Source organism: Capsicum annuum, unplaced genomic scaffold (genome assembly GCF_002878395.1).
Source record: "Capsicum annuum cultivar UCD-10X-F1 unplaced genomic scaffold, UCD10Xv1.1 ctg4391, whole genome shotgun sequence".
Classification (NCBI taxonomy): Eukaryota; Viridiplantae; Streptophyta; class Magnoliopsida; order Solanales; family Solanaceae; genus Capsicum; species Capsicum annuum.
The window spans coordinates 230,678-241,120 of record NW_025851418.1 but is presented as its reverse complement, the minus strand read 5'-3'; the positions used below and the strand labels follow the sequence as shown (position 1 = coordinate 241,120).

The window sequence follows — 10,443 nt, the reverse complement described above, 5'->3', positions numbered from 1 at the left end:
GTTCATCCGACACGTACACGTCATGGGCATCCCGCCTTTCTATGTTCTATAGACTTGTATGTAACTATTGAGGGTGAAGATATTCTACATAATGTGAATATTTCACCCAAAAGTTTGCTTTTAGTTCAAAACGATCAATATGTAGAATCAGAACAAGTAATTGTTAAGATTTGCATAGGAATATCCATTTTGAATTTTAAAGAGAAAGTTTGGAAACATACTTATTCTGATTCAGACGGAGAAATGCACTGGAGTATCGATGTCTATCATGCACCCAAATTTACATATGGTAATGTTCATCTATTACTAAAAACGTCATTTATAGATATTATTAGGAGGGCCGTGCAGGTCCAGTCTAGTCTACCTTTAGATCCATAAGGATCAGGATCAAATGAATGCCCATTCTCTTTTTGGAAAATGAATATATACTTCTAACCTCTCAGTAACCAATGATCAGGCGAGGTAGAAATTATTTAGTTCAGATTTTTATGTTAAAAAAGAAGATGGGATTCCTGATTATTCAGACCTTAATCGAATCATATGTACTGGTCAAAATAATCTCATATATTCGCCTATTCTCCATGAGAATTCTGATTTATTGTCAAAAACGCAAAGAAATAAATTCATCATTTCACTATATTCGATTCAAGAACTCGAGAATCAATTAATGCCCTATTTAGGTATCTCGATTGAAATCCCTGTAAATGGTATTTTTCATCGATTTAATAGTATTCTTGCTTATTTTGATGATCCTCGATACAAAAGAAAGAGTTCGGGCATTATTACATATGGGACAATAGAAATGCATTCAGTCATCAAAAATGAGGATTTGATTGAGTATAGATGAGTTAAGGAATTTCGGTCAAAATACCAAATGGAAGTAGATCAATTTTTTTCATTCCTGAAGAGGTGCATATCTTACCCGGATATTCTTCTATAATGGTCCGAAACAAAAGTATCATTGGTGTAGATACACAAATCACCTTAAATCTAAGAAGTCGAGTCGGTGGGTTGCTTCGGGTGGAGAGAAAAAACAAACGAATTGAACTTAAACTCTTTTTTGGAGATATCCAGTTTCCCTGAGAGACTGATAAGATATCCAGACATACAAACATTTTGATACCATCAGGAACAGGAAAAAGAAATTCCAAGGAATCCAAAAAATTTAAAAATTGGCTCTATGTCCAATGGATTACACCTATTAAGAAAAGGTTTTTTGCTTTAGCACCTATTGTCACATATGAAATAATGGACGGTATAAATTTAGCAACCCTTTTTCCACTGGATCCATTGCAGGAAAGGGATAATGTACAACTTCGAATTATCAATTATATCCTTTATGAAAATGGCAAACTGATTCGAGGAATTTTTGACGCATGCATTTAATTAGTTCAGACTTATTTAGTATTGAATTGGAACCAAGACACAAAAAGTTCTTATTACGAAGAAGCCCATGCTTCTTTTGTTGAAATAAGCACAAATGGTTTGATTCGACATTTCCTAAGAATTAACTTAGTGAAATCCTCTATTATCAAAAAAAGAAATAATTTTCGGGGTCACAAATGGATCAGATTGTACCAATATCAACCCTTTTCTTCTATTTATTGCTATTCCAAGGCAAAAATTCAACAATCTCTTAACCAACCTCAAGGAACTATTCATACATTGTTGAATAGAAATAAGGAATGTCAGTCGTTGATAATTTTGTCAGCAGCCAATTGTTCTCGAATGGGGCCATTCAAGGATGTAAAATATCACAGTGTGATAAAAGAATCAATTTAAAAAGATCCCCTAATTCCAATTAGGAATTCATTGGGCCCTTTAGGAACATGCCTTCCAATTGAGAATTTTTATTCATCTTACCATTTTAATAACTCATAATCAGATCTTAGTAACTAACTATTTACAATTTGACAATTTAAACCAGACCTTTCAAGTGATTAAATTAAAATTTTATTTACTGGATGAAAATGGAATTTTTTTAATCCCGCGTAACATTATTTTAAATCCATTCAATTTGAATTGGTCGTTTCTCCATCACGATTATTATGAAGAGACATCTAAAATAATTAGTCTTGGATAGTTTATTTGTCAAAATGTATGTATAGCCAAAAATGGACCGCCCCTTAAATCGGGTCAAGTTATACTTGTTCAAGTTGACTTGATAGTGATATGATCATCTAAGCCTTATTTGGCCACCACGGAGCAACCGCTCATGGCCATTATGGGGAAACCCTTTACAAGGAGATACATTAGTTACATTTATATATGAAAAATCGAGATCTGGTGATATAACACAGGGTCTTCCAAAAGTAGAACAGGTGTTAGAAGTGTGTTCGATTGATTCAATATCCATGAATCTAGAAAAAAGGGTTGAAGGTTGGAACAAATATATAACAAGAATTCTTAGAATTCCTTGGGGATTCTTGATTGATGCTGAGCTAACTATAGCGTAAAGCCGAATCTCTTTGGTTAATAAAATCCAACAGGTTTATCATTTCCAGGGGGTGCAGATTCATAATAGGCATATAGAAATTATTGTACGTCAAATAACATCAAAAGTGTTGGTTTCAGAAGATAGACTATCTAATGTTTTTATACCCGGAGAACTTATTGGATTGTTGCGAGCAGAACGAATGAGGCACGCTTTGGAAGAGGTAATCTGTTACCGAGTCATCTTATTATGAATAACAAAAGCAATACTCAATACTCAAAGTTTCATATCTGAAGAGAGTTTTCAATAAACTGTTCGAGTTTTAGCAAAAGCAACTCTCCGGGGTCGTATTAATTGGTTGAAAGGCCTGAAAGAGAACGTTGTTTTGGGAGGGGGGAAGGGTGATACCCATTGGTACCGGATTCAAGGGATTAGTGCACCCTTCAAAAAAACATAACAACATTCCTTTGGAAACAAAAAAAAAGAATCTATTTGAGGGGGAGATGAGAGATATTTTGTTCTACTACAGAAAATCATTTGATTTTTGTCTTTCAAAAAATTTCATGATATACCCAAACAATCATTTATAGGATTGAGTGATTCCTAACAACGAATTCATCTCTTTCGCTATCTACATTTGGGATGGTTATTTGATTTGGTAATAAAAAGAATAATGAATAGAAAAGAATAATGGTTTGTGTCGTGTATCTACGTCCAATCTACGATAGAAGAGAAGGTTCTGTCATAATAATTATTTATTTCAGTTCAAGGTTCCTCGTCTTTTTTTTTTAAGAATAAAAAAAGGGGGAAGGTTGTGGGGGAGAAATGACAAGAAGATATTGGAACAAAAATTTAGAAGATATGATGGAGGTAGGAGTTCATTTTGGTCATGGTACTAGGAAATGGAATCCTAAAATGGAGCCTTATATCTCTACAAAGTGTAAGGGTATTCATATTACAAATCTTACTAGAACTAGTTGTTTTTTATCATAAGCTAGTGATTTAGTTTTTGACGCAGCAAGTAGGGGAAAACAATTCTTAATTATTGGTACCAAAAATAAAGTAGCTAATTCAGTAGAGTGGACTGCAATAAGGGCCCGATGTCATTATGTTAATAAAAATAGATTGGCGGTATGTTAACGAATTGGTCCACTACAGAAACAAGACTTCATAAGTTCAGGGACTTAAGAATGGAATAAAAAAAAGGGAGACTCAACCGTCTCCCGAAAAGAGATGAAGCTATGTTTAAAAGACAATTATCTCACTTGCAAACATATCTGGGTGGGATTTAATATATGATAGGGGTACCTAATATTGTAATCATCATTGATCAGCACAAAGAATATATGGCCCTGCGAGAGTGTTTTACTTTAGGAATTCCAATAATTTGTTTAACCGATACAAATTGTGACTCCGATCTCGCAGATATTTTAATTCCAGCGAATGACGACGCCATATCCTTAATCCAATTAATTCTTAATAAATTAGTATTCTTAATTTATGAGGATATTCTAGATATATAAGAAATCATTGATTAATAATAACATAATAAGATAAATAACTTACTTCAAAAATCCCTTATGGAATCGCTTACTATTTCTGATTTTCAAAAAAGAGATAAAAATAACTGGGGATATTATGTGATTTATTAGTATTATAAATCTTAGTTGGTATTACAAATATCCGATTCAAGTAGACAAAGAGATGGATGAATCAAAAAATTTTGTTTAAAGTTCAATTTTTTCAGAGGGTAAGGCAATATGAATGTTCTATCAATACTCTAAAGGGGTTATACGATATATCTGGTGTGGAAGTAGGCCAACAATAGGGGTTTTCCAAGTACATGGCCAAGTACATATTACTTCTTGGGTTGTAATTTCTATCTTATTAGGTTTAGCCACTATAGCTGTTCGAAACCCACAAAGCATCCCGATCGGGGGTCAGAATTTCTTCGACTATGTTCTAGAATTCATTCGAGATGTGAGTAAAACTCAAATTGGAGAATAATATGGGACCTGGGTTCCTTTTATTGGCACTATTTTTTTTTTAATTATTTTTGTTTCGAATTGTTCAGGAGCTCTTTTACCTTGGAAAATTATACAATTACCTCATGGGGAGTTAGCCGCACCCACGAATGATATAAATACTACTGTTGCATTGGCTTTACTCAGATTAGTGGCATATTTCTATGAGGGTCTTACAAAAAATGGATTAGGTTATTTTGGAAAATATATTCAACCAACCCCAATCCTTTTACCCATTAACATCTTAGAAGATTTCACAAAACCTTTATCACTTAGTTTTTGACTTTTTGGGAATATCTTAGCTGATGAATTAGTAGTTTTTGTTCTTGTTTCTTTAGTACCCTTAGCAGTTCCTATACCTGTCATGCTCCTTGGATTATTTACAAGTGGTATTCAAGCTCTTATTTTTGCAACTTTAGCTGCGGCTTATATAGGTGAATCCATAGAGGGCCATCATTGAAATAGTCTTTTTTAGTTTAGCCCACAACAATGAAAAATGTATATGGTGGGTGGAATTACTTAACTTAGGGAATAGAATAGGGGAATCTAAATATATGACTATGTTATATACGATTTAGAGTGATAGCAAAAAAATTACAATGATATTAAAGAGTAAGGGAAAAAGATCTTTTTTTAGATCTTTTTCCTAAAATTCCCTTTTCCTTCACTTAATATCATACTTCGTCTCAATGAATATTCACTTTATATTGCTTAGTCCATCTCATTATTATATTAACTTAACTCATTATTAATTCATTGTTAAACAATTTGAATATAAGAATTTTTGTCAATAATTCTTGTTGTATAGGTTTACGACGTGTAGTTAAATAAAATAAAGGGTGAAATGATTTCCCTTTCAATTGATTTTATTCAAAGATTGACCAAAATACTAAAAATGAATAAAAAAATTATTCCTTTGTATTAATAAATTGCATGAACTTAGATCAATCAAGTAATGATATTTTTATAACATATGGAATTATTCGGCCTAATCAAATTGTCCGTTTAAATTTATCTAGGTGGAATAATAAGTAAAGGTAAGATTAAAAAGAATTTACAAAAGAGGAATTTTTTAAACTATTTTAGAAAAGGCCGGTTAGGAGAGGAAGGTATCTGTACTTGAATAACTATAAGCCAAACCTTCTGATGTTCCGACGCTTGATTCTCCTATAGGATTGAATCTAAGGTGAATGATTGGTTTAAGTTATGGAAGAAATACATGTATATGTGATATTAGATATTGATTCGTGCTAGTTATATATGAAATGAACTAAAGATATATTTTACTACTCTAAGGGATTCTAATAGACTAGAAGTCCTTCCGGCTCCTTGTGACTGTGAATTGAATGAATAAACGGATGAAATCAAGAAATAATTCAACCAATAGTTCAAACCAAGAACAAGAAATGGGAGAACGAAAGTCGTCTAGGTTCACAAAGACTCTGTGGCTAAAAAGTAAAAAAGATATATCGAAGTAGCTTTGATGATTCAATAATCTTATTACTTAAATATGAAGTTGTTAGTTACTTCGACTGGATGATTCCTAACGAGGGAATAATTAAGTCATAATTCATTTGTTGATTGTGTTATTAACCATTTATTTTTTTTTTTTGGTACGAGGAGCTTATCATGAATCTATTGATTTCTGACGCTACCATTATTGCTGCTGGATTGGCCTATGCTTGCTTATATTGGACCTGGAGTTGGTCAAGGGACTGTCGTGGGTCAAGCTATAGTAGGTATCGTGAGACAGCCTGAGGCAGAGGGAAACATACGAGGTACGCTATTACTTAGTCTAGCTTTTATGGAAGCTTTAACAATTTATGGACTGGTTGTAGCATTAGCACTTTTATTTGCAAATCCTTTTGTTTAATCTTAGCTTGGAAATATGAAAAATAAATATATTTTTTATATTTTATTGTCTTCGACTTGTCGTTTGCTTTTTCAAATTCTATCTAGATTTCCCTCCTCCAATTCTTTATTCTTTGAGAAAAGAACCTACGGGAGGGGCCGATTTATGGATGAGGAATTAGCATACTGACTCGCTTTTACCCTTCCCATTCATAGACCAAGGAAAAAGTGTTAGTGTTCTAATAACCAATAAAAGGGCTAGTTCATTAGTTCATAATTTATAACAAACTCGAATACTTTTTATTTTTTTACTCAATTTTAGAAAAAATAAAAGAATAAATAAAAAGAGGGGCGAAGTGCTACAAAAAGAACTCTGTTTGATTTTTTAGTCTATCTATAAGAGGAGATCATATGAAAAACATAACTGATTCTTTCGTTTCTTTGGGCCACTGGCCATCTGTCAGGAGTTTCGAGTTTAATACCGATATTTTAGCAACAACTCCAATAAATCTAAGTAGAGTGCTTGCTGTATTGATTTTTTTTGGAAAGGGAGTGTGTGTGAGTTGTTTATTTCAAGAATAGGCTGGACCAACCAGCTGTACCCTTTTCCATTATAAGTAGGAAAGATAGGCATGATCTCGCGAATTACTTCTATATAAATTCAGAAATTATATGTAAGAACCATAACATTTTGCAATTCATTGGTAAATCAATTTTGATTCTCTATTAACTAATAATGTGGAACTATTAACATGGTTAAAACAAACTGTTTGATGTCTAGACGTAGCATGACACTCTTTTTACCACTATGTTAATATAGAGGTGGTTTCAAAATAAATATTTTATCGATATAGGATACTTATATTGAGAAAATTATTTTAACCGCTTATTGTAAATTGTAAAAATGGGGATTTTACCCCCTTTATCTAATTCTGAATCGATGACCTATTCTAAGTAAGAAGGGCTTTTTGGATTTGAAAAAAAAAGAAACAACTTTGCTGACAATTACTTATTTTTTATTTTGTCAGAAGAGTCCTTCGAATATTTTGGTATTACATTAGTTTCGATATCTTCTCAGAATATGAACAAAGATGAGAAGATAGGTTCATTACATTCATAAAAAAAGATATGAGAATTTAACTTAAATAATTGAGCGTGAGAGCCAAATGAATCAAAAGATTCATGTTTGGTTCGGGAAGGGATTATGAAATTTTGGAAAGGAATGAAAAAATAATCTACTTTCATTAAGTGATTTATTAGATAATCAAAAACAGAGGATCTTGAATACTATTTGAAATTCAGAAGAACTGTGTGGTGGGGCTATTGAATAACTCGAAAAAACTCATTCTCGCTTACGAAAAGTAGAAACCGAAGCCGAGCAGTTTCGAGGGAATGGATACTCTGAGATAGAATGAGAAAAATTGAATTTGATTAATTCAACTTATAAGACTTTGGAACAATTAGAAAATTACAAAAACAAATTGACTCAGTTTGAACAGCAAAGAGCGATTAATCAAGTCCAACAACGTGTTTTCCAACAAGCCTTACGATGAGCTCTAGGAAGTCTGAATAGTTATTTGAACAATGAGTTATATTTACGTACCATTAGTGCCAATATTGGCATGTTGGAAACAATGAAAGAAATAACTAATTAGTTATTCTGCTGTAGGTATCATTTTTTTCTTTCAAAAAAGAATAAAGAAAGAATCAAGGTAACCATTTGAGCTGACGAAATTAGTAATATTATTCGTGAACATATTGAACAATATAATAGAGAAGTAAATATTGTAAATACCAGTACGGTACTTCAAGTAGGCGATGGCATTGCTCGTATTCACGATCTTGATAAAGTAATGGCGGGTGAATTAGTAGAATTTGAAGAGGGTACAATAGGCATTGCTCTAAATTTGGAATCAAATAATGTTGGTGTTGTACTAATGGGCGATGGTTTGTTGATACAAGAAGGAATTTCTGTAAAATCAACGGGAAGAATTGCTCAGATACCCGTGAGTGAGGCTTATTTGGGTTGTGTTATAAATGCCATGGCTAAACCTATTGATGGTAGAGGTGAAATTTCAGCTTCTGAATTTTGATTAATTGAATCTGCCGCCCTGGGTATTATTTTGTGCTGTTCTGTATATGAGCCTCTTCAAACCGGGCCTATTGCTATTGATTCAATGATCCCTATAGGACGTTATCAGCGAGAATTAATTATTGGGGACAAAAAGACCGGTAAAATAGCAGTAGCCACAGATACCATTCTCAATCAACAAGGGCAAAATGTAATATGTGTTTATGTAGCTATTGGGCAAAAAACGTCTTCTGTGGCCCAGGTAGTAACAACTTTACAGGAAAGAGGAGTGATGGAATACACTATTGTGGTAGTCAAAACGGCAAATTTCCTTGCTATATTACAATACCTTGCATCTTATACAGGAGCAGCTCTAGCTGAATATTTTATGTATCATGAAGGATGCACTTTAATCATTTATGATAATCTCTCAAAACAAGCGCAAGCTTATCGCCAAAAGTCTCTTCTATTACGAAGACCACCCGATTGCGAAGCTTATCCAAGAGATGTTTTTTATTTGCATTCATATCTTTTGGAAAGAGCCACTAAATTAAGTTCTAGTTTAGGTGAAGTAAGTATGACTGACTTACCAATAGTTGAAACTCAATCGGGAGATATTCCGGCTTATATTCCTACTAATGTAATTTTCATTACTGATGAAAAAAATCTTCTTATCCGCCGACCTATTCAATTCTGGAATTAGACCTGCTATTAATGTGGGTATCTCTGTTTCTAGAGTGGGGTCCACAACTCAAATAAAAGCTATAAAACAAGTAGTAGGTAAATTAAAATTAGAACTAGCGCAATTTGTAGAATTAGAAACCTTTGCACAATTTTCTTCTGATCTCGATAAAACTACTTAGAATTAATTGGCAAGAGGTCAATGATTATGTGAATTGCTTAAACAATCCCAATCGGCTCCTCTCACACTAGCAGAGCAGATAATGACTATTTATACCAGAATAAACGACTATCTTGATTCATTAGAAGTTTGGACAGGTAAGGAAATTTCTTGTTGAGCTACGTACTTACGTAAAAACTAATAAAACTCAGTTCCAAGAAATCATATCTTCTACCAAGAAATTTATCGAGGAAGCAGAAGCCCTTTTGAAAGAATCTATTCAGGAACAAATGGACCGTTTAATACTTCAGGAACAAGCATAAAGAAATATTGATCACCATTGCCTTAATCTTAATAAAAAAAGGAATTAAGCATCTTGGATTCAAATATTCAAACAGTCTTTCTTGTTATCGAAATCTAAAAAAATATATATATGAAAATAAATTGCATTCAATAGGATTTGAACCTATACCAAAGGTTTAGAAGGCCTCAGTCCTATCCATTAGACAATGGACGTTTTTTATTCTGATTTTTTTTCGTATTTTAACTTTTTGTTTGAAAAAAAATAGAAAGAATCTAATGTGAAATAATTTTTGGAATTGTATATTCTATGATGTACTAATACTAATAAACTAAATTTTATTTAATGAATAGATTAAAATATTTAGAATAAATAGATATAGAGCGGGTAGCGAAAATCGAACCCACATCGTTAGCCTGGAAGGCTAGGGTTTATAGTCGATGTCGATTCATTTTTTTAACGTCTCTAATTCAAAACCGAATATAAAACTTTGGTTCCATTCGGCTCCCTTATAGAGATGAGTCAATGTATAAGATCTAAGATGTGAACAAAATTTAAAAAAAAAGAATTCTACCCATAACATCTATGTCAGCTTTTGGTCTGAATACAGATAAAACGAATTGCTTTGTAGATGATCCTTCTAGAAGAGGGGGATTCTAACAACCTTTCTAGTTATTTCGTTCTCTATTTCTATTTAATAGGATCCTGAGGAAAAGGAGTTTGTTTCCACCGAGCTAAAACAATATGTTGATGTCTCTAGTAAACCAAAGTCATCATTTAATAGCTATTTTACTTCACTTTCTTCTTTACAAATAAGAAATTGAAGATTTAGTTACGATTAGAAATCAAATTTCTATCTTTATAAATGGATACTTTATTGATACTTATTCAACTGGAAGTATTGATCCAATTCAAAAATTA

General features: G+C 32.6%; 1 pseudogene; it reads left to right on the top strand.

Annotated features, from left to right (window-relative positions):
* The window catches only part of LOC124892120, an 18,666-nt pseudogene extending 9,108 nt beyond the window's left edge, over window positions 1-9,558 (top strand).
* The last annotated feature ends 885 nt before the right edge of the window (window positions 9,559-10,443 follow it).